General features: G+C 57.7%; 1 protein-coding gene across 2 annotated transcripts in view; it reads left to right on the forward strand.

Annotated features, from left to right (window-relative positions):
* Window positions 1–19,103, forward strand: part of RXRA (retinoid X receptor alpha) — an 87,811-nt gene that overhangs the window by 31,481 nt on the left and 37,227 nt on the right. Inside the window, exon 1 of one of the 2 annotated variants that reach the window (XM_062641080.1) lies at window positions 3,881–3,902. The exons of the other annotated variant lie outside the window; for it this stretch is intronic. The gene's annotated coding sequence lies outside the window, so the exon portion shown is untranslated. Of the gene's footprint in view, window positions 1–3,880; window positions 3,903–19,103 lie in introns of those variants that run through there. 2 annotated transcript variants of the gene reach the window in all.

A 19,103-nucleotide genomic window follows, 5' to 3' on the forward strand; every position in this document is an offset into this window, starting at 1 on the left:
ACCCCTCAGGGATGCTCCAGGAAACCCTCCTCATTCCCATGGTTGTTCTCCTCTTGGGCCTGCTCCAAAGCCCGTCGGCAGCCCTGGAAGCCCTTCTCAGATGGCTCTGCCTGAGAAAAGCGAGTGTTGAAATACCCCCGGGGGGAAGTGCTGCGTTCTGAGATACCTGCCTCAGCCAGAAAGGGGAGAGGACCCAGATCTGGGGTGAGAGGAGGGGGTTTTGTGCTGGGCTGCGGCTCTCGGAAGTTTGTTTCACCCAGGAACTGGCCTGAGTTTGGGTGCAAGATGGGGGCAAGCGACCTGAAGGAGCAGCTCAGCGTGGCCATGGGGCCACCGTGCCCATGCCCCGGCAGCAGCACCGGCACATGGGGGTTTGCTGGGGCTGTGTCACCACATCATGCTCTGCTCCGCACCCCTCCTCTTCAGGAGGGTTCCTGCAGCAGTGCCCCGTTGCAGTTGTCTCCTGTGTTGAAGCAGCACCCTTCCCAACACTGTGTTATGGTGGTACCTACTCTCTGAGCAGCTTGGGAGCCGAGGGACCGGCATGCCAGAGGTGTCTCCTGTGGCACCCTGCATGGGGAGCGTGCTCTATAGCACCCTGGGGAGGGAGCTGCAGGGAGGGAGCCCACCTGTGCCCAGTGTGGGGCAGGGACCGCTCCCTGCTGTTTCGGCCTCCTCCGTCAGCCGCCCGCAGCGGGTTTGCAGGCAGGGATACGTCAGCATCAGCGCTGCTCGGTGAGGAAGAGGAGGAGGCGAGGCAGGGACCAGCGGCAGCGCCCACCCTGCCCATCGCCGCCCGCGCCTGGGCAGCGGAGCCGGGGAGGGGGCCGAGGCCTCCCCGTGCACAAGGAGGCAAAAATAATAATCTGCAGGCCAAGAAAGCCGGGGCTGGCGGGAGGGGATTTATCACGGGAAGAAAAAGGCTCTGTTGGCCGCTCCCGCCGCGGCTGTTTATCACACACACGCAGGGCTGGGGAGAAAATGTTCCGTTTGTTGGGTACAGCCGTCGGCCCACACAGCCGATAAATTAAGGGCTTTTACACGCAGCGTTCCCGAAATAAAACACACACACACAAAAGAGAGGAGCTGTGCATCGGCCCCGGCGCGCTGCCTCTGCCGGGCTGTCCCTGCGCCTCGGCCCCGGCCGGCGCTGGCTCCGGTTCAGGAATTCCACATTATCTCCGACCGTTTCCAGCTTCCTCAGCAGGGAACAGCTCCGCTTCTGTCTTCCTGCAGCCACATCTGGAAAGTGTTACGCCAGGGTGTCAGCGTCAGAGCTGGCATGTGCTCCCCCTGCTCTGGCTGCGGCCCGGCTGCTGCCCTGACCGGGCTTTGGGGCTGGGGGGAGCTTTTGTAGCTGCCGTGGGGTTGATGGGGAGAAATGGCCCCAGGGACCCCCAAGGCAGGAGCTGCTGTGATCAGGGATGCTCTGCTGTGATCAGGGATGCTCTGCTGGGTCAGGGATGCTGTGATGGGTCAGGGATGCTCTGCTTTGGTCAGGGATGCTGTGTTGGGTCAGGGACGCTCTGCTGTGGTCAGGGATGCTGTGATGGGTCAGGGATGCTCTGCTGTGGTCAGGGATGCTGTGCTGGGTCAGGGATGCTCTGCTTTGGTCAGGGATGCTGTGGTCAGGGATGCTCTGCTTTGGTCAGGGATGCTCTGCTGGGGTCAGGGATGCTCTGCTGGGGTCAGGGATGCTCTGCTGGGGTCAGGGATGCTCTGTGTGATCCTTGGCTCTTCTGCCTGCTGGGAGGCAGTGGAGAGAGATACGATACGCATCTTCCTCTTTGCACCCTTAGTGGGGACTCCCCACAGCTCAGAGGAGTGTTTGGCTCCTGGCCTGTCTCTGGGCTGGCCAAATCTTCATCCCTGGGCTGCAGTGTGGTCAGGATGTGGTGCTGTGTCTGCTAAATGCTGGAGCTCAGGGTGGGGGAGTGGGGTGAAGTACAGACGAGCCTGGGTGATTCCCCAGTGCTGCTGGAAGGGGAGATGCTCCCTGCACCAAGCCAGGGCTGTGCTTGCTCCTGGTGACTGTGGGTTTGTCTTACTGGGATTTATTCATACACAAGGAGGTGCCTGGGCTGTACAAAGGCGTTTGGCTGTCAGCATCCCAGTCCCACAGGGGAAATCCCTGCAGCATGGGGAAGCACACAGGGATGCTCAGACGGATGATTGCAGCAGGGGAGATGGAAACGAGAGAGCTCCTGACAGCATCCCGGTGTCTGGGGTTCCCTCCTTGGTGCAGTGTGTTCCTCGTGGCACCCTGGTGCCTGGCTGGGTGTGATGGGTGACACTGCAGAGAGCGGGTGTCTCCAGGGATGGATCTGCCCTTCAGAGCAGAGGGCATGGAGAAAGCTGGTGTCTTGGTTTTAAATGGGGGTAATGGCAGTGACCTGGAAGCAGGTTTGTGCCTCAGTGCTTGGCGTGTGCTATATATATTAGAGACTTTAGCAGGGAGGGATGGTGGAAGTGATTAAATGTGCCGTCGCTTATCATCAGTGGGAATCAGAGAGGGCTCCCTGCAGCCAGCTTTTGGCCCGTTTCTTATTGTTTTGCTCTTGCTTTTAAACTGGCAGGCTACCATGATGGGGTTGGGAAATGAAAGAGAGAAAAAAAAGCAAAGAGAAAGCAAACAGGCCTTGGTTTTATAGACCCTACAGATGCATCCGGCACCAAACTGATCCCAGATGCAGCTCCACTGTCAATAGTGTTCCACGAGGGATCAATCCCCTTCATTGTTTTATGTGGCCTCTCCAGCATCATCAGCTAATTAAAGCTAATGGGTCCCAGCGCAGCACTGACAGCATCTGATCCTATCGGCCCTTTCAGCCTGACGGGTGCTCTGGGGCCGGATCCTGCACTCCAGACCCTGGCAAAAGCCCGTGTTGACCCGGGGGATCCGGCTCCAGATCAATGGGAGCTGTTGTTAAACAAACCTTGCCGGATTAATGTCAGCTCTGCAGGGGACGAGGTCGATGGCTGCTAATTCGAAAGGGGTGGGAGGGAGGAAGGGGCTGTGACAGCGGTGACAGGGGATGGGGGGGCAGAGGCCAGGCTTTGAAATGCTCCCTGGGTGTGCGGCAGCATCTGAGCGTTCCCCAGGCTGGGATTTGCTGCCTAAATCCCTTTGCTTTGTGCCTTAGGGGAGGTGAGGTGGCCTTGGGCTGTCCCCAGGCGGGACAGGGACCGCTGTGTCTGTTCTGCACGCTGGCTTTGGTGTGAGCATCTCCCCGTCGTGGTGGAGTGCTGCGTCTCAGCTCCCTGCTTCCCCTCAGGGCAGAGGTTGCCCAGAAAGTCTTTACTCCATAGGAGCGGTATCAGGGATGGGGAGGATCTGTGCGGTGGGACTGGCCCTTGGCTTTGGACTTTGTCCCTTCTATGACTTTACCGAGAGGAAAAGCCTGAGGAAGGTTCCTTCCCATCGCCTCTTTGTCATCCACCCCCCCTGCATCTGCTTGCACTGGGATGTCTCCTAACCAGGGTGTTCTGCTGGGGCTGGTGGGGAGGTTGGGCTCACAGGAGGCAGCAGGAACGCTCCTGGAGCTGTCGCCTGCTGGCATCTGGGGCTCAACAGAGCTGTGGCCTTGGTGCGGGTGAAAGCAGGAGGTGGGAAGCCCCAGACGCCTGCAGCTGGGTTAATACATACTTATTTGGAGATGACAAATACTCCTGTGGGTAAAGCAAGGGAGCAGAGGGAGGGCCGCGAGGGAGTGACGGGGTGTGCTCCTCACGAGGGTTTGCTGTGGGGATGTTGAAAGAGCAGCTGAGGAACCGGAGGGTGTCGAAATCCACATTCATTTCCCGACAAGGCCCTGCCTGACGTCAGGGGACCAGGAAAACATCCCCCTTGGCACCTCATCCTGCGGGGACCGCGGCACCGGGCTGGGCTCACCCCATCACTGGTGAGATGGGGTGGAGGGGTCGGGGGTGGGGGGACGTGGCTAGGGCCTGGTGGGGGTGATGAAAGGCTAAAACTGACTTGTGTTGAAAAGGAGAAGCGAGGGGAGGGGAGCGGCCCCAGGGAGGTGATGGGTGCTGTCACCTCACTGTGCCTCGAGGCTCCCGTGGGTGATTTCATGATGCTTGGAGCAGGGACTGGGTGGATGCCCCCAGCAGTAACCCATCCACCTCATCCAAAGCTGGCCCTTTGTCCTCCTGGGGAATGGCAATGGGAAAAGCTGCTTCAGCTTCTCCCCTGGTCCATCTGTGTGTGATCTGGGGAGGGGAAACTTTCTGTGCTGGAACTTTCTGTGTATAATGGCAATATCCATCAAGAGTTTGTGCTGTAGGCAGTGGGACAAGCCTGTCTCCTGGGGTTTGGCTCTATCCTTGCTCCTTGCCCTTGGCCAGTGCTCAGCTCTTGGCAAGCAACATCTGACTGCGATACCCATCACAGTGGTTAGAGCCTGCTAGAGGCAAAGCACAGTGTAGGTCACTGCTGGGCTGTGGGAAGCACCATGTTCATCCTGGCTAGGCTGGTGGGTGCACATCCATCCCTGTCCTGAAGCTTCTGCTGCTGCTTCTGGTGGGCAATTGCATCCCATGGTACCTCCAGCTACAGAGCGGGAGGATGAGCAGGGCAGCTCTGTGCTGGTGCCTCAGTATCATTGGATGTTGGAGATAGAGGCTGCTGGAGGTGCTGATGCACATGGGTGCTGTGAGGCCACATCCTGCTGCGGCTCAGCCCCACGCTGGAACAGGAGCCTGGGATACAGCAGGGTGTGGGAGTCAAACCCACTCGTTCCTTGCCAGGCGCATACTGGTCTGCAGCACATCGGGATGCTGCGGCCAGCATGATGCTCTTGGGGTGGGCACAAGCACCAAGAGCTTCTGGTGTTGTGTGGGGCGGTTTTGTGCTGGGAGCCCGCGCTGAGCGGGTGGCTGGGTTGAAGGAACTGGCCTGTTTGAGCTGAAGGCTTCATGCAGCCTCCTCTGTGCGTCCTTGCACCCGGTGCTGCTGTCGCTGTCCCCAGGGCCGCTTGTTCATCTGTGCTGTGGCTGCACATGGGAATGGTTCAGCAAAGCCAGGCCTTGGGAAAGCCCCAGCCCTGGCACTGGAGGAGCTGTGTCCCCCCAGGAGCAGCGTGGCTCAGCCAGGGAGCGATGTGTGACAAGCACAGCGGGGCTGTGGAGCCGCTCCAGCATCCCCTCTCCTCCCACGGGGCCAGGGTGGCAGTGATGGAGCAGGAGGGAGCCCGCAACCTGGGAGATGAATAATGGAAGCGCTGGCATCCGCTGTAGATGAGTGAGGGAAAGCTCGGGGCCCATCTCGCCCAGCATGTAACTTTAATGCCCAGATAATATTTATTTGTAAGAGATCTGCAGATATCGGTGCCCGGGAGCTGCCGGAGCCGCTGCTCCCGCTGTAACCCAAGCGCTCCCCTCCGCCCGGCTCACTTTCCACACTGCAGCTCCGTTACCTGAGCAGCGCACGTGGTCCCGCTCGGAGCCGGGCTAAGATTTGCTGGAGCTGCTCGTGATTTGGGCTGCGTGGCCAGGAGATGCTGAGGCATCCCGGTCAGGCTGCCGGGATGGGGTTTAACCTGTCCTGCTGCTGTGTCCCTTCCCAGGCAACGCAGGGTGTGCAGGGGGGCTGGCAGGAAGGATGTGGGGTGCAGGGAGGAAGCAGCAGGGTAGCAGCCGAGCTGGTGAGGGGTGGAGGGTGCGCAGACCCTATGAGCTCTGTGAGGTTTCGGGGACACAGCTCTCATGGGCATCCCGGCTCCTCCAGGCCCCCACTTTGGGACAGGGCAGCTCCTGCTCCCCTTCCCCTGCCTGGTCTGAAGGATGGAGCCGCCACCGTGCCCAGCCTGGTTGTGTAACTGGGCAGGAGGCTTAGGCTGTGCTTGGCAGGCGGGTGTCTCTTCTTTATTAAGCCATCCCCTGGGTAATTACTGGGTTAAGGCGTGATGAGATAATGCTTCATTATTTCTGTGCTATTGGGGGATTAGGAGCAGTGGGATTTCTCAAAGACTTTATCTCTGCTGAGGTCCTTGGGCTGCGAGGCGGGTAAGGGCCCTGGGCTCTGCAGCCTCTGGTACCATCAACATTCAATGGGGGTACAGGATGGTGGGTGCAGCTTTGGTGAGGGGAGCCCAGCAGTGGGGCTGCTCGTGCGTGGCCCTGGCACAGGCTGATGAGGCTCCGTGGTGAGGGATCTCTGTTTAATGCTGCTGCAGCCCCATCCATCACCGTGGTCCCGCGGCGGGGAGGAGGAGGAGGTGACACTTGCAAATAAACAGGGAGCTGGGTGGTGTGCGCCCAGGCGGGAGCAGAGGGCGTCCCGTGGGCTCCTGCTGTGATTTATGGCCAAGAGGATGCAGAGCTGTGGCCTCTGGGCGCTGTTTGCTCAGTGTCATCTCCTGGCTGTCACCTGGCCAGGGCTGCTCACAGGGCTTGCAAGGGAAGACATCACCCGAGCATCGCTCCTGTGGCAGGACCAGCTCCCAGGATGCTGATGGATGTTCAGCTCTCTTTGGGAGTGCCAGGGATGCTCCTGTGAAGGAGTTCGTGTCACTGGAAGCAGGAATAGAGTAAAATGTGCTTAATGAAACAGGCCTGGCTCAGTGGGGCTCCCTCCCCCTGCCACCCTGGCTCAGCCAGCCCTGGGGCTGGAGGGATGGAGCTGGCACCAGCGCAGGAAGCGGGCAGGCTGGACAGGGGCCAGGCTGTGCACTTGATCCAAACACAGCTGGAGCTGATCTGATGAAGTGAGAGGTTAAGAAGAGAGCATCTGTTATCTAAAGGGGACACACAGTGGGAAACTGTAAGCTCTTTATTCCCCCCACCCCACCCCCTCTGTTCAGTGCATCATCCCTGACTTTATTTCTTTGATTTATTAAGGAAGCCTGCGCTTCCGGGGCTGTAATTAAGTGCCACTGTGTGAGCTTTCGATAGCGAGTGACTGATATAATGGCTTGCACATTCGCCGTCTGCTCAAGTGCTTTAGGAACCAGATAACACGAGGAGGGATTTCTTCTGCCCACCAGGGAACCGCAGTGGTGCCGGGGCTGAGTCACGGCCGGGGCTGCCGGAGGAGGCGGGGAGGGATGCGAGGAGGGATGCAGGAGCTGCTCAGCACTGCTCTGGAAGTGGTTCAGGAGGGTACCCATGACCCAGGCTACAGCTGAGCTGAGGAGGGAGTTCACATCCTCTTGCAAAAGATCACAGCGTCTTTGCAGGCTGCTGGGGACCAAATCAGGTGCTGACCCTCCCAGATGCCCTTCCCAGCCTCAAGTGGCGCTGGAGGTGCCACCCGGGTTTCACTGGAGCTGGGTCACCCTGTGCAGTTCCTTGTGTTCCACCTCTGTGGAACCTGCCCTGCATCTCCCTGTGGAACCGAAGGCTCCCAGGCAGGGCTGGCATTTCTAGGCAGACATGGAGAATATTATTGTACTGCCAGGGGAAAGGTCTGCTCCGCACCAGGAGCCCTGCTCTGGTTTGCATTCCCACTGGGCATCTCTGTGCTCTGGGCAGCCCATCACGGGGGGTCTGGTGGCCAAGAGCCATCGGAGGGGCGAGCCCAGGGGCCGGAGCACTGCTCCCTGCGTGCACATAACACACTGCTGCTGGCTGGGAGGGAAGGAGGAGGCAGGAGTAAAATACCCACCCCTACATGTAAATAAACTTGAAAATAAGAAGTGACAGAGGTTATTTGCTGCTTAATGAACTGAAATGTCCAACCTCCCGCCGGGCAGCAGCACCGTTTGTAACCTGCAGAAGGGTTTTTTTGTTAACGGGCAGGAAACCTCCTCCATCCCCAGCACTGGCCGGCAGGAGCATCAGATGAGCAGCCTGGTGCTGGGCACAGCCTCCCTTGCCCACATTTGCTGTTTTCCTGCCTTCCTCCTCTCCTTCCCAATGCCCTCCACCATGGCAGTACCAGGGTTATCTGGCCAGGAGCGAGGAATCCGGCCCTGTGCCTCGGCATGTCACATCCGCTCCTTCTGCTTATTCACTTGAAAAGTCCCCCCCTCCTCACTGTGTCTCTGGGTGGCAGCTGGAGAGTGGCCCGAGATAATCACAGCCTTATTTTTTATTTATTCCTCTTAAATAAAGCCTCCTGTCGCCTGCAGGCAGGTTTTTCTGCTCCTGCAAACAGGGCGTGAGAGTGCTGATGGGAGCAGAACCTCAGTGCTGCAGGCAGGTCCCCGAGCATCCCTCTCGCAGGGGACATGCTGGCTCCAATGCAGGGACAGTCCCACCGAGCCCAGCAGGAGCATGGGCAGGGCCAGCATCCAGGAATGGCATCGAGCAGTCAAGTGGTTGCAGGCACAAAATATCCAGGGATGTTGTGTGTTGGGCAGGGAATGGTGGAAAGTAAGTGTGTGGTGTGGGCATCCATGGACATGAGAGCATCTGAGCTGGGGGTGAGATGCTCGGCAGAGGTTTGGCTGCTCTGGGTTGGAAGGGATGCTGACACTCAGTTGTTCTGAGCTAAACACAGGTTTGGGACTGGTCAGGCCTCATGTGGCACATGGCTGTTAGGGGGCTGCTGAGGATGGAGCTGGGGCTTGGGAGCTGGTACCCGCCATGGGGAGGGACCATGGTCAGGTCAGGTGGGAATTTCAGATGTGTTTGATACAGGCACTTGGAAACTTCTGCCCGTAACTCACAGGGTGATGTGCTCCTAAGGCAAGAAAGAACACAGTAAGTTATCTGTTCCTGTTGGAGTTTAATATCTGTGATCTGCCATTAATCATACTGGGACTATAAGATCCTTACTTAGGCCTAATCAGTGTGTAATGGATTATGTACAGGAACTAATAGAAGGCAATTATCTATCTGTGCGAGTTCCAACGACTGTAATTCTGTGATCAGTTCATTCTTGTAGCAGTCTCGCAGGTGCAGTTTGTGTGAGCGTTGTGCTGCAGGCAGAGGCTCGGTGCAGGGTCAGCAGGGATGCGGGGCCGGCAGCAGGGATGCAGCACGGTGCTGGCGCTGCTGTCCCTCTACATCCCGGGCTGTCCCGGGTGCAAGGAGCTGTGGGGCAGCACAGGGCTGGCATTGGCAGGTTTTGGACTGTTCACAATGGTCCTGCCCCAGCCAAAGCCCTTCTGCCCTGAGCTGTTCCCCTCCCTGAAGCAGGAGATGCAGCATGGGTTCGGCAGCCGCTCGGCCCCGTCCATTGCTGCACATCCCAGAGGACGTTGCCCCTGTCTCGGCATCACCTCGGGAAGCCCCTTGCTCCCTTCCCATGCCCCGGCCCGGCCGTGCAGGCAGCACAGAGGCAGCTGGCTCCAGTCATCTCCTCCTCCCGCCTGTCCTCGCGTCCCTCGCGCTGGCTTGCAGAGCCATCATCGCGTCTTAGAGGAGGAGGAAGCATTCCAGCAATGTCTGTGCAGTCTTAGGGGTGGCTTAAAATCACAATAAATTTGAGACACTTCACATGTCCACTCGGGGCCCAGCATTGTTATGGTAATGCGAAGCAGATTGAGTCAAGGCTTGTGGCAAATGGCAGATCTGAGGGCTCCCTAGATGGAGCTGAGGATGGAGGAGGAGAGGTGATGAGGAGTGGAGGGGAGCACCATTGCTGTGATTCTGGTTGGAGCTACGGAGTCAAATCCTCCCAGGGTGACCCTGGGCACCTCTTTGCAGTGGTGCAGCGCTGACTCAGCCTCAGCCTTCGGTTCTTCCTTCACTTTTGGGGGCTTTCTTCAATCTTCTGTAGCTCTGTAACCCAGTGTCACCTTCTGGTGTCCCCAGGACTGCACCGTCCCTGCTTTGACCTGGCTTTTTTCAGTGTAAAAAGGGGAAAGCAAACAGTAAAGAGGATGAGGGCTGGCCAGGGGGTGCCTTTCTCCTGGGGCTTTGGAAGCATCTCTGAGTCAGGAGCATCGTGCTCCCACACAGAAAGGACCATTTGGAACAGTTTGGGTTGGTTTCAGCCTTTGCAGAGAGTTTCATGTCGCTGCAAAGAAGCAGAAACAAGAATTTGTTTCAGTATAAAACTTGTTTTTTTAATGAACTGTTGACATGGGATCTTCTGAGAATTTGCATTGTTACTTTGAAATTAACTCGTCTGTTGGAGCCCTTTTTCTGGGCACAGTCTCGACATTTTTGGTTAACAAGGGAAAAAGCAAACCCACTAATAAAACAAAAAGGAAAAAACACCCCCCAAGCCTTTCTGCTTGAAGAAGGAGCTCCCTCCCAGTGACCACAACACAAGCACTGCTTTGTTCCCAGCACGGCTCGTGTTGTTCCCAGCCTGCTCCGAGCTGGCCCGGGAGGGCAAGGGGCTGTTTCCTTGCACGAGCTCTGGGACACGGTGGCACCGGGGGTGCAGGAGGGTGTTTGCTGGAGGAGGGCGTCCCGGGAGCGCCGGGTCCCTGCAGCCTTGCCAGGTCAAGGGACCGGGAGGTGGCAGTGGGCAGGAGATGTTTCACATCTCCATCACCTGCAGGGGAAACCAAGGGGTGGTGGCAGCTGAAATACCAGACCTGAGGGCACAGAGTGATGCTGAGGATGGGAACCAGCTTGAAGCACAGTGCTGATGCCCCGACACAGCCCCCTCCTCTCCCCGTCAAGGAATCATCTAGGATGGGGAAGACCTTTAAGATCATCAAGTCCAGCTGTTCCCCAGCATCACTTGTGTTCCCCCTCGCCACGCCGACCGCAGCGCCAGGCTCCAGAGCTGCTCCTGCTGCTGCTTCTCTTCCATTTGTTTCTGTTTCTCTTCTTTTTGTTTTCTCCATTCCAAGCGAGCCACCACAGGCTCCTGCAGACGTTCCCCTCAACATTGTTCTCCCACTTGTCTGCAGCACGTTTGCGATGCTGGAACTCCCCTTGCCCCATCCCGGCCTTCAGCGCCTGCTTTCTTTTCTTGGCTCAGCTTCTGGATCGCAGGGGCTGCGCCTGGGCATGCCAGTTCCCATTCAGAGCATTTTCATACCTTTGATTCCACCTTTCCTGGGGCCGGATCCCGGAGGCTGACTCACTGCCGCGAGATGTGCATGGCTCTGAGGGCTGACGGATGGCGGTGGCTTTGGGAGGTAGCAGGGTCGAACGGGTGATGCTGACCTGAGGCTCAGGTTCCTGATGTGGTGCTGGGTGCAGGAGGGCAGGATGCTGTGTCCCAGCTGCACTGGCTGACCTATAGCTCCCCATATTCAGTGCTGGGTAGATGGTCACAGTGAGCTGGGTGCATTTGTGTCGTCAGACAGTGGTCAGCATTCATGTTTCAGACAGCACAAACTGTAAGTGTTGCTATAAACCCCAATCAGCTCCACTGATAGGGTTTGCAAAGTGGGGTCCTGTGGGGTTGGCTGCAGCGGGTGTAGAATGACAGCGATACAGAGCATGTTTGAAAATGCCACTCTTGGTGATGGGGAATCGCTTCCTCCTTGGCAGCAGGAAAAGGCCAATAACTGTTTGTCTGGTTTATGGAGTGCGGTTTGGCAAAGCCTGGTTTAGCAAGGGCTGGCTGCAGATAGACACATGTTACAGAGCATCTTTGCATTTGTTTGCTTGCTTTGTTTTAATGTGAAACTCAAGCCTCTTCCCTGTAGTTAGATCCTTCCAGCTAAGCAAGTTTTAGCATAGAGAAGCTGCTTAAGGAAGAGAAAGGGTGCTGGACATGGTGTAAAGTGAGAGCGACCGCTGTCACCACAGGCGCTTCCCAGCCTCTGACAGGAAAATCTCCAGTGCTCTGTCTGCACTTCCCTCCCTGCAGCCTCCTTTCCAGCACCGTTGTTTTCTAAGCCAACATTGCAGGGTTTATTCCTACTGCTGCGTATTGAAATAGAGCCAGAGGTGTACGCAGCACTTCACAAACACGGGGGAAGAAAAGGCCCTTATGGAGAGGAGTTTTGTTATAATGAGATGATTGCAGTAGAAGTCATTATGGCTGGGAGGGGGCAGGAGCAGGAGCTGCAAGGTGAAAGCACCAGTTTGAGCAATCGAGGTCCTTACGTGATCTTCCCAGTGGGACTGGGGATGCTGATCTCTAGCAAAGGGGTGACAGGGGAAGCACCAGCTCTGCCACACCAGGTTAAGCCATTGGTCCCTTGGATGCAGCTCTTGTGACAACAGGAGGGCTTCAGAAAGGAAAGGCAAAAGCAATGCAGGACTGGTGCCACCTGGTAATGCACTGACCCAATTGTGCACTGCTGTGTAAGGGGAGAGAAATTCCTTCCTGACCCTCGTACTCATCAACCCATGCCCTCAAGCATGAGATTTGATTTTCTTTATCTGGCTTTCCATGATTGCAGATGCCGTGTTTGGTACTCCCTGTATCCCACCCCTCGGTAAACAGCATCTGCTGCATTTAACTCAATGGACCTTTTCCTCTGGGAGTTTGATCCTGACTGGAAGTGCCTGGAAGGAGGGAGGGAGACCTGGTCCCACCAACCTCCCAGCACGGGGGGTGCTCCCCTGCTATGTTGGTGGTTGCTGGTTGCTCAGCTGGAGAGGGGCAGTGTCCCCCCACACCGTGGCACATTCTCCCCATTGCCATGGACAGGTTTTAGCCCGACCTTCCTGCAGTACTTGGAGTTTACTTTGTGTGTAGGTGTTTGTGAGAGTCAGGGGTTCGTGTTGCTGCCTCTGCTCAGTGATGAGGAGCTGAGCACGCCAAGGCCAGGACTAAGTCCTGCTGCTGGTCTTTGCTTTGATGAAGGCACTGGAGGCTGCACGAGCAGCTCAGTGCTTGGAGTAGCCCATGGTATGTGGGCAGGAGGTGCCCCTCGTGCCCTGTTGGGGGTAACCTCTGCATTGAGCACGCTGGGGCTGCTTGGGCAGCAGTCACAGGCATGGCTGGTGGCTGCTGCTGCCTGCAGCGCGGTGAGGACCGGGAGCTTGCTGGGGCATGCAGCTATCGCGTGCTGTCACTTGGCACTGGTTGCTTTGGGGCTTTGCTGTTCCTGAAGAGGGCAGAGCGTGCTGGCACAGGGTCTGCTGGCCAGGAGGGACAGAGCTGGGGAGGTCCCTATGACCATGGGCACGCGGCTGCCTTGGTTTGCTGACCCCATGGGTGCGTGTCGAAGGCTGGATGCTCACCAGCACCGGCAGATAAACCTGCCCTTAGACCTGCACCCTGACCAGGCAACTCACCCCAAACCAGCAGGAGATGGTTTGTTTTGGCAGAGAGCGATGGGTGGAAAGTCCATTTTGGATAGTGCCAGCGGTGTCACTCAGCTCCATCTCCATAAGCGGCCCATCTGCCCTCCTGCTCCAGCCACTTCGCGTTGAGAAGGGAACCAGAGGGTGCTGCAAACCCAGTGCAGCCCCCAAGGACCTGCACTGAGCCACTGCCTGCTCTGGGCTCTGGCCTGTCCCCTGCCCAGCACCAGGTCCTGTGGGTGCCCTGTGGGATGGAGTCGGCAGAGTCCAAACTGAAAGAGTTAAAGGCTCTCTCCCGTCCAGCCGGGGAAGTGGGATTAGTCACGGCCTTCAGCAGAGTGCTGGCCAGGTTATAAAGATGACAAACGAGCACAGATCAATAATGAAGTCGGTGCTTTCTGGGAATGCCAGGCACGAACAGACATGGGTGGTGGGCGCCCGCATGAGCTGCCCCATGCACACGACGGGGTGGCACCGTCCCTCTCTCCTGTCCACCACGGTTGGCTCTCCCCTGGCACCACCGGTGCCGTGGCAGGCTGGGATAGCTGCGCCCATTGGCATTCCCCTGGGATTTGGGGTGCCTTCTGGAGCAGAGCTTGCGCGATGCTGGCTGCTGCCGGGTGCTGCCTCAGAGCAGGGCACTGGGATATAGGAGGCTGGGATTGCAGATGGTGCCCTGGGGAAGCCTGGAGTCTGATTGATCCTCAGGAGACTGGGAAGCATTTCCACAGCACTGAGGGAGCGTTGGAGGCCATGTTTCCTTTTCCAAGGGGACTTGGGCATGTCTGGGAAGGAAACAGCCTTCTAATTAGGTGGCTCGAAAATCTTTACTGTCGTTCATTACAAATCCATTCTTGTGCCCATATCGAAAGGGCCGCACTGCATAAATAGCTATTATTATTATTAGTAATAACTGTTTAGATCTGATGGGGTTAAGCCGTTCCTGGCCTGGGCATGCTCAGGAGGTGATCCAGCATCCCAGCACTGCCTCTTGGTCCCAGGGTCTCCATAAACCTGCTGGGGATGTCTCGGGGACAGCTTTAAAATGGATGAGAGAAGAGGGGAAATGGGCTGGGGATGTGACTGGGAAGAGGTGGGTGTGATGGTGCTGAGTCCTTGGTGCTGAGCCCTTGCTGGGAGCTGGGTGCTGGCAGGAGGAGACAGTGGCTCCAGAAGCACAGTGCTGTGTTTAGCGCTTCAGCATTGGTGGCTTTCCTGTGTCTGTCATTAACATAAACTTCCTTAATCAGCCTTCCCAGTGTCCTGGATCCAGGCTGACCTCCGAGTGCCGGGGCTGGGTGTCCCACTTGCTCCTTTGGGATACGGTTTCTCTTGGAGCCAGTGCCCGGTGCCCGGAGCAACCTCCGCAGCCCGGCCCTGTCCCTGCTCTGTCCCCGCTCCATCCCAGCCACGGATGCTGGGCAGAGCCTCAAGGGTGAGTGTGAAAACACAGATACTGATGTCGTGTTCAGGAACCTCCTTCATGTATCTGCCACTCTCTGTCGTGGCTGTGTCCCTCCAGAGCCTGAGGAGGGTGAGCTTCTGCAAGTGCAAGAGGTCTGTGGAGGCTGAGGGTGATGGATACCTGGGAAATCCATCATCTGGGATGCTTATGCTGCTCAGTTCCGAGGGGTTTTCTCCTTCACCACTTTCCAACTGAAAACAGCGGGGTTAGCGTGAGCAAGCTCATTCTTCCTCCCCCCCTCACTTGACCTAAGGTGCCAGTGAGGCCTTGCCATGCTTCAGGCCAGCTCTTTACCGTGCTGCAGGATGCTGAGTGCAGAGCAGAAGCTCCAAACACCCCAGGAACTCAGCAAGCTCCAAAACCCCACAGCAAAGCAACCCCAACCATCCCCCTGCTTGGAAGGGATGAAGCAAGACTTGGGTGGGAAGGTTCCCAGCCCCTCTCCGCCGTGCTTCAGCCGAGGTTGCCCTTTGCAATGAAGAGGTGCGTGGTGCCCTGTTTGGGTGAGGTGGACCTCGGCTCCCATGGCATGCTGTCAGCACTGTGCCCATGGCACATCTCGGCGTGTTATGGCACATCCATGGGGCTGCCAGAGCTGCTCTGGAGCGATGATGCAAGGTCCTGCCTCGGCTCCCTGCTAGGGCTGAGAGCTCTGTCCCATGTCCCCGAGCAGGCAGTGGCACGGATCCAGCCCCACACCAATGGCATGGCTTCAAGTAAGAGTTAATCAGGTGAGTGCTGCAGGTGCATTCCTTGCTCTATGGACACGCTGCTGTGTACTCGGTTGTGCTCTTGCCCAAAGCTGCTGCACCAGATGTTTTGCAACAAAAACCCCAAACCACATGAAAGCCGTTGAGTTTCATGTTTCATTATAACCCCAAATTCAGGTTTGCCAAGAGTTTCAGCCATTTCACAAACTTTTCCTATGAATGGGCAGTGGAGGCTGGTGTTGAACCTGGTTTTGATGAAAACCCAGGTGCGACTCAGTTGCTTTTTAGCAACTTCTGAGGCTTGCACAAAGGCAAAATTGGAAAGCTTTTGAGAGGAAGAAAGGAACTCAAAGCACACCAGAGCTGGTGGCAGCGTTTGCAGGGAGCCCTTTGCCCATCAGGCTGTGACTCCTTGGGGACCTAGGACTTGGAACCTAGGCATGGTTGCCAGCCCGGCATGCCTGGCACTCAGGGATGCTCTGCATGATGCTTTGAGCCCACTTGGCAGCATCATCATCAAACCGGCCACTCTGATTCCGTGAGTGCTGCCGGTGCTCTGAGCACAGGGTCCTTGTTGGCAGCATCTCCTGGTGTTCTCCGCGCCTGGGGCTGCTTGGCTTGGGGCGGTGGCGAGCCCGGGCTTTGCTCTTGGCGTTGCTTTAGGGATAACTCAGCGGTGCCCAAGCAAGCTGCGAAGCCAGACCCAGGTAGGACACAGGTGGGGCTGGGGCTGGTCCCGAAGCGCGGTCCTGCCCCCGGTGGGGCGGGCTGTGACAGCCACACGCGGCCGCTTTCGGCAGCGCCGGTTTCCCTTTCTCCAGCAATTTCCTGAAGTAACGTTGGGAAATGGGAAAACGCTGAACTTTTGAACCGCCCGGAGGACATTGTGCGGGGGGGACACAGCCGCCGCTGCCCGCCGTTTACTTTGGCTGCGGGGCCGCGGGATGCAGGGGGGCTGCGGAGCCGGCGCTGCCCCGTGTTAATGAATGGCTTTCTCGCCGGTGGGTCGCGGAGCCGAGGGAGCCAGAGGAAGTTTGCTTTTGCTCGGGAGAGAAGGGGAGTGCCTGGGCTGGGTGCGAGGGCAGGGGCTGACACCGGGTGATGGATGGGGCCGGGCTCGGGGTGCGGGCAGCTCGCGCCGGTGAGGAGCAGAGGAGGGGAAGGGGGATCCGCTGCGCCTGGAAAGTGCTTTTCCCTCTGATGAACTTGAGAGCGAATAAATCAGTGCCGGGCTGCAGCTGCGGAGCATGTGACGCGCCGAATCCCTGCTCCTTTGGCCATCGCGCTCCCCCCGCACCTCTTAAAGGCACAGCCGGTGGCCAGGGATGGGAATGGGGGGTCAGGGATGCGGCTGCTGGTCCCTGGGAGCAAGGAGCTCCTGCCAGGCTCTCCGTGGTTCAAAGCTCTCCGTGGTGCCAAGCTTTCCCTTGTTGGAGCTCTCCATAGCACATCATGTGAAGTTTTCCATAGCACAAAGGTCTCCGCAGCACGAAGCCCTCACTGGTGTGATGCTCCCCATGTGGGCTCCTTCTCTGCTGCCCGTTGTCCCTGTACTAGCAGGAGCAAGGTGCTCCCAGGGATGCGATTTCCCTCAGGGTGCCTTGGGCGCAAGGTGGGTGCCTGGTGGCAGCTCCTGCTCTCTTTGCAGGGGTGCCTCTGCTGGGCTCACCCAGGGCCACCACCCCAGCCCCATCCCACTGCTGGCCCATCACACCATCGAGCCCCTCTTCCTCGCTCTTGCTCTAGCAAGCAGTGGTGGAACAGGAGGGAATCCAGCGCTGTGGCTTCTGCCCGCTGCTGCTGGCACCAGAAGGGGAGGGAGCTGCGTGGAGCACAGCAGTCAAAGATTACTGAAGCCTTCCCCACTAGATGCAGGGTTCCACGCAGGAATGCCGGAGGACATGGGGTGATGGGGAGGGCGCTACTGCTCTGGCTGCATTTCACAACCCAGTGCAGTGATGCTGGGCTCGGGCTGGAGGAGGGCCTTGGGAGGGGATGTCCCAGTGGAGCTCAGTAAGGATCTGGCCCAGGCTGAGCAAGAACTGAAGTGTTGTGCAAACCCATTGGGGCTGGAGGCGGGTGCTGGTGGGGGCTCAGCAGGACCAGGGTCAGCCCCCCTGGGTGGTTTGCTGGGAGGTGAGCTCGGAGCACACCCCGGCGGTTTAAATTGCTGTTTATTTTCTAAGTGCTGCTGGAGCAGGGAAGTCAGGCATGGAAAAAACCCCAGAGCCGCTCTGTGATTTACGTGGTAAAGGAGATAAGTGGGGATTTAAAGAGAAGGGAATATATAATTGAGACGAACGTGTAATATGAGCAGGGATCCAAACAGAGAGATCGTAATCAGAGCGTTGGGAGAAGCTGAGGTTTATTAATGAAACGTCTCATCTATTTGTCAGCTGAGCAGGAGCAGCCTTTCCCAGCGGCTGGGGGCGGAGGGGGATTGCTCTGGTGTTCCCGGTGTTCCCGCTGCCACCGCAGGGATCGAGGCTGCCATCTTCCTGCCGAGATGGATGATGCTGAAACCAAAGAAGGGTTAGAGGGAAAAGAGAAAGCTTTGGAAGCTGGACATTGCCGTTTTCCTGCTGTAATCTGCTGTAGATGCCTGGGGCTGGCAGCGCCCTGCAGTGATGCTGGTAACTGCCTGAGCAAGGGCTCAGTGGAGCCTTCTTTAAAGCCCTTCACCTCCCTGTTCCTCTGCCCATCTCTTTGCCCTCTGGTGCAGACTTGTATTCTCCTCTGGGAAGGGACAGCAGATACTTGGTGGATACTCTGGGATACTCGGTGGATACAGCTGGGAGCAAATGTGTGGCCTTGGGCTCAGCCTCCTCTGCTGGGTTCAGCTGGGGCTTCTCCACAGCTCCAACCTGCTCATGGGCGTGAAGAGCTCCTGTCCTGCTCCTTTCTCACCCTGGCACTCGCTGGGTCCCCCTTGCTGCTCTCCCTGATCCCAGTGCTTGACTGCCCTGTGGTTGGTTGGTACCTGTGTGGCCGGGGGTTTGCTGTGTGGGTTGGTGGATCTGCTCCCCAGGTGATGTAAGGCACGTGGCATTGCTCACCAAGCGCCTGTTCTCGGGGTGACACCGGGAGAGATGCAATCGCCCTCTGTCACCCTCCACTCACTCAGCCCTGCCCCAGCGTTGCCATTGGGGCTCCTCAGCCACGAGGGTGATGCTGGTGGTGTCCAAGGGGTTAACCTGGGACTGCAGCATGAACAGGCTGTGACTGGACATGAAACAAGCATTTTTGCAGGGTCCTTCCCCTTCCCAGGCCCTGGCAGTTATCTGCGGGCTGACAGAGTGCCTGCAACAGAGACCCGCTGGACATAGACCCGTCCATGCCGAGCTCAATTAGGCTGTATCTGATTGGACTTGGTGCAGCCTCATTAGCTTTGGACTCAAACCAGAAACTTAAACCCAAAGGCAGCTCGCAGGCAGACCTGCCTTTGTGCAGCCTGCCCGGGCAGGGGGGAGCCTTTCCCAAGCCTCTTCCCTGCTCCGGGAATGGGGCTCAACCCCTCATCCCGTCCTGCCCATCCCTTCAGCCACGCCACCCTTTAGAGTGATGTGGGCCGGTGGTTGCTCTCAACACTGACCACAGACGGGAGCAGAATCACAACTGGGCAGTGTGAGGAGCTCTCACTCCTGCACCTCTTGTCCATCCCGTAATAAGGAAAACCTCATCATCCCAGGGCTTCCCCTCCGACCCCGTGGGGCAGCAGCGCTGCTTCAGGGCTCCCATTTGCCAGAGCTCTTGGTTGGCTCTGCTTCACTGTGCTCTTTTGGCTGCTTCTTTTCATGCTTTGGAGAGGAGCATTTCAGGGCTTGGCAGCAGCTCCCCCAGGAGAGGAACCTGCTCAGCTCCAGATCTGA

The sequence above is a fragment of the Pezoporus occidentalis genome, unplaced genomic scaffold, assembly GCF_034315485.1.
Source record: "Pezoporus occidentalis ecotype Australia unplaced genomic scaffold, CSIRO_AGI_Poc_V1 ctg68, whole genome shotgun sequence".
Lineage (NCBI taxonomy): Eukaryota > Metazoa > Chordata > Aves > Psittaciformes > Psittacidae > Pezoporus > Pezoporus occidentalis.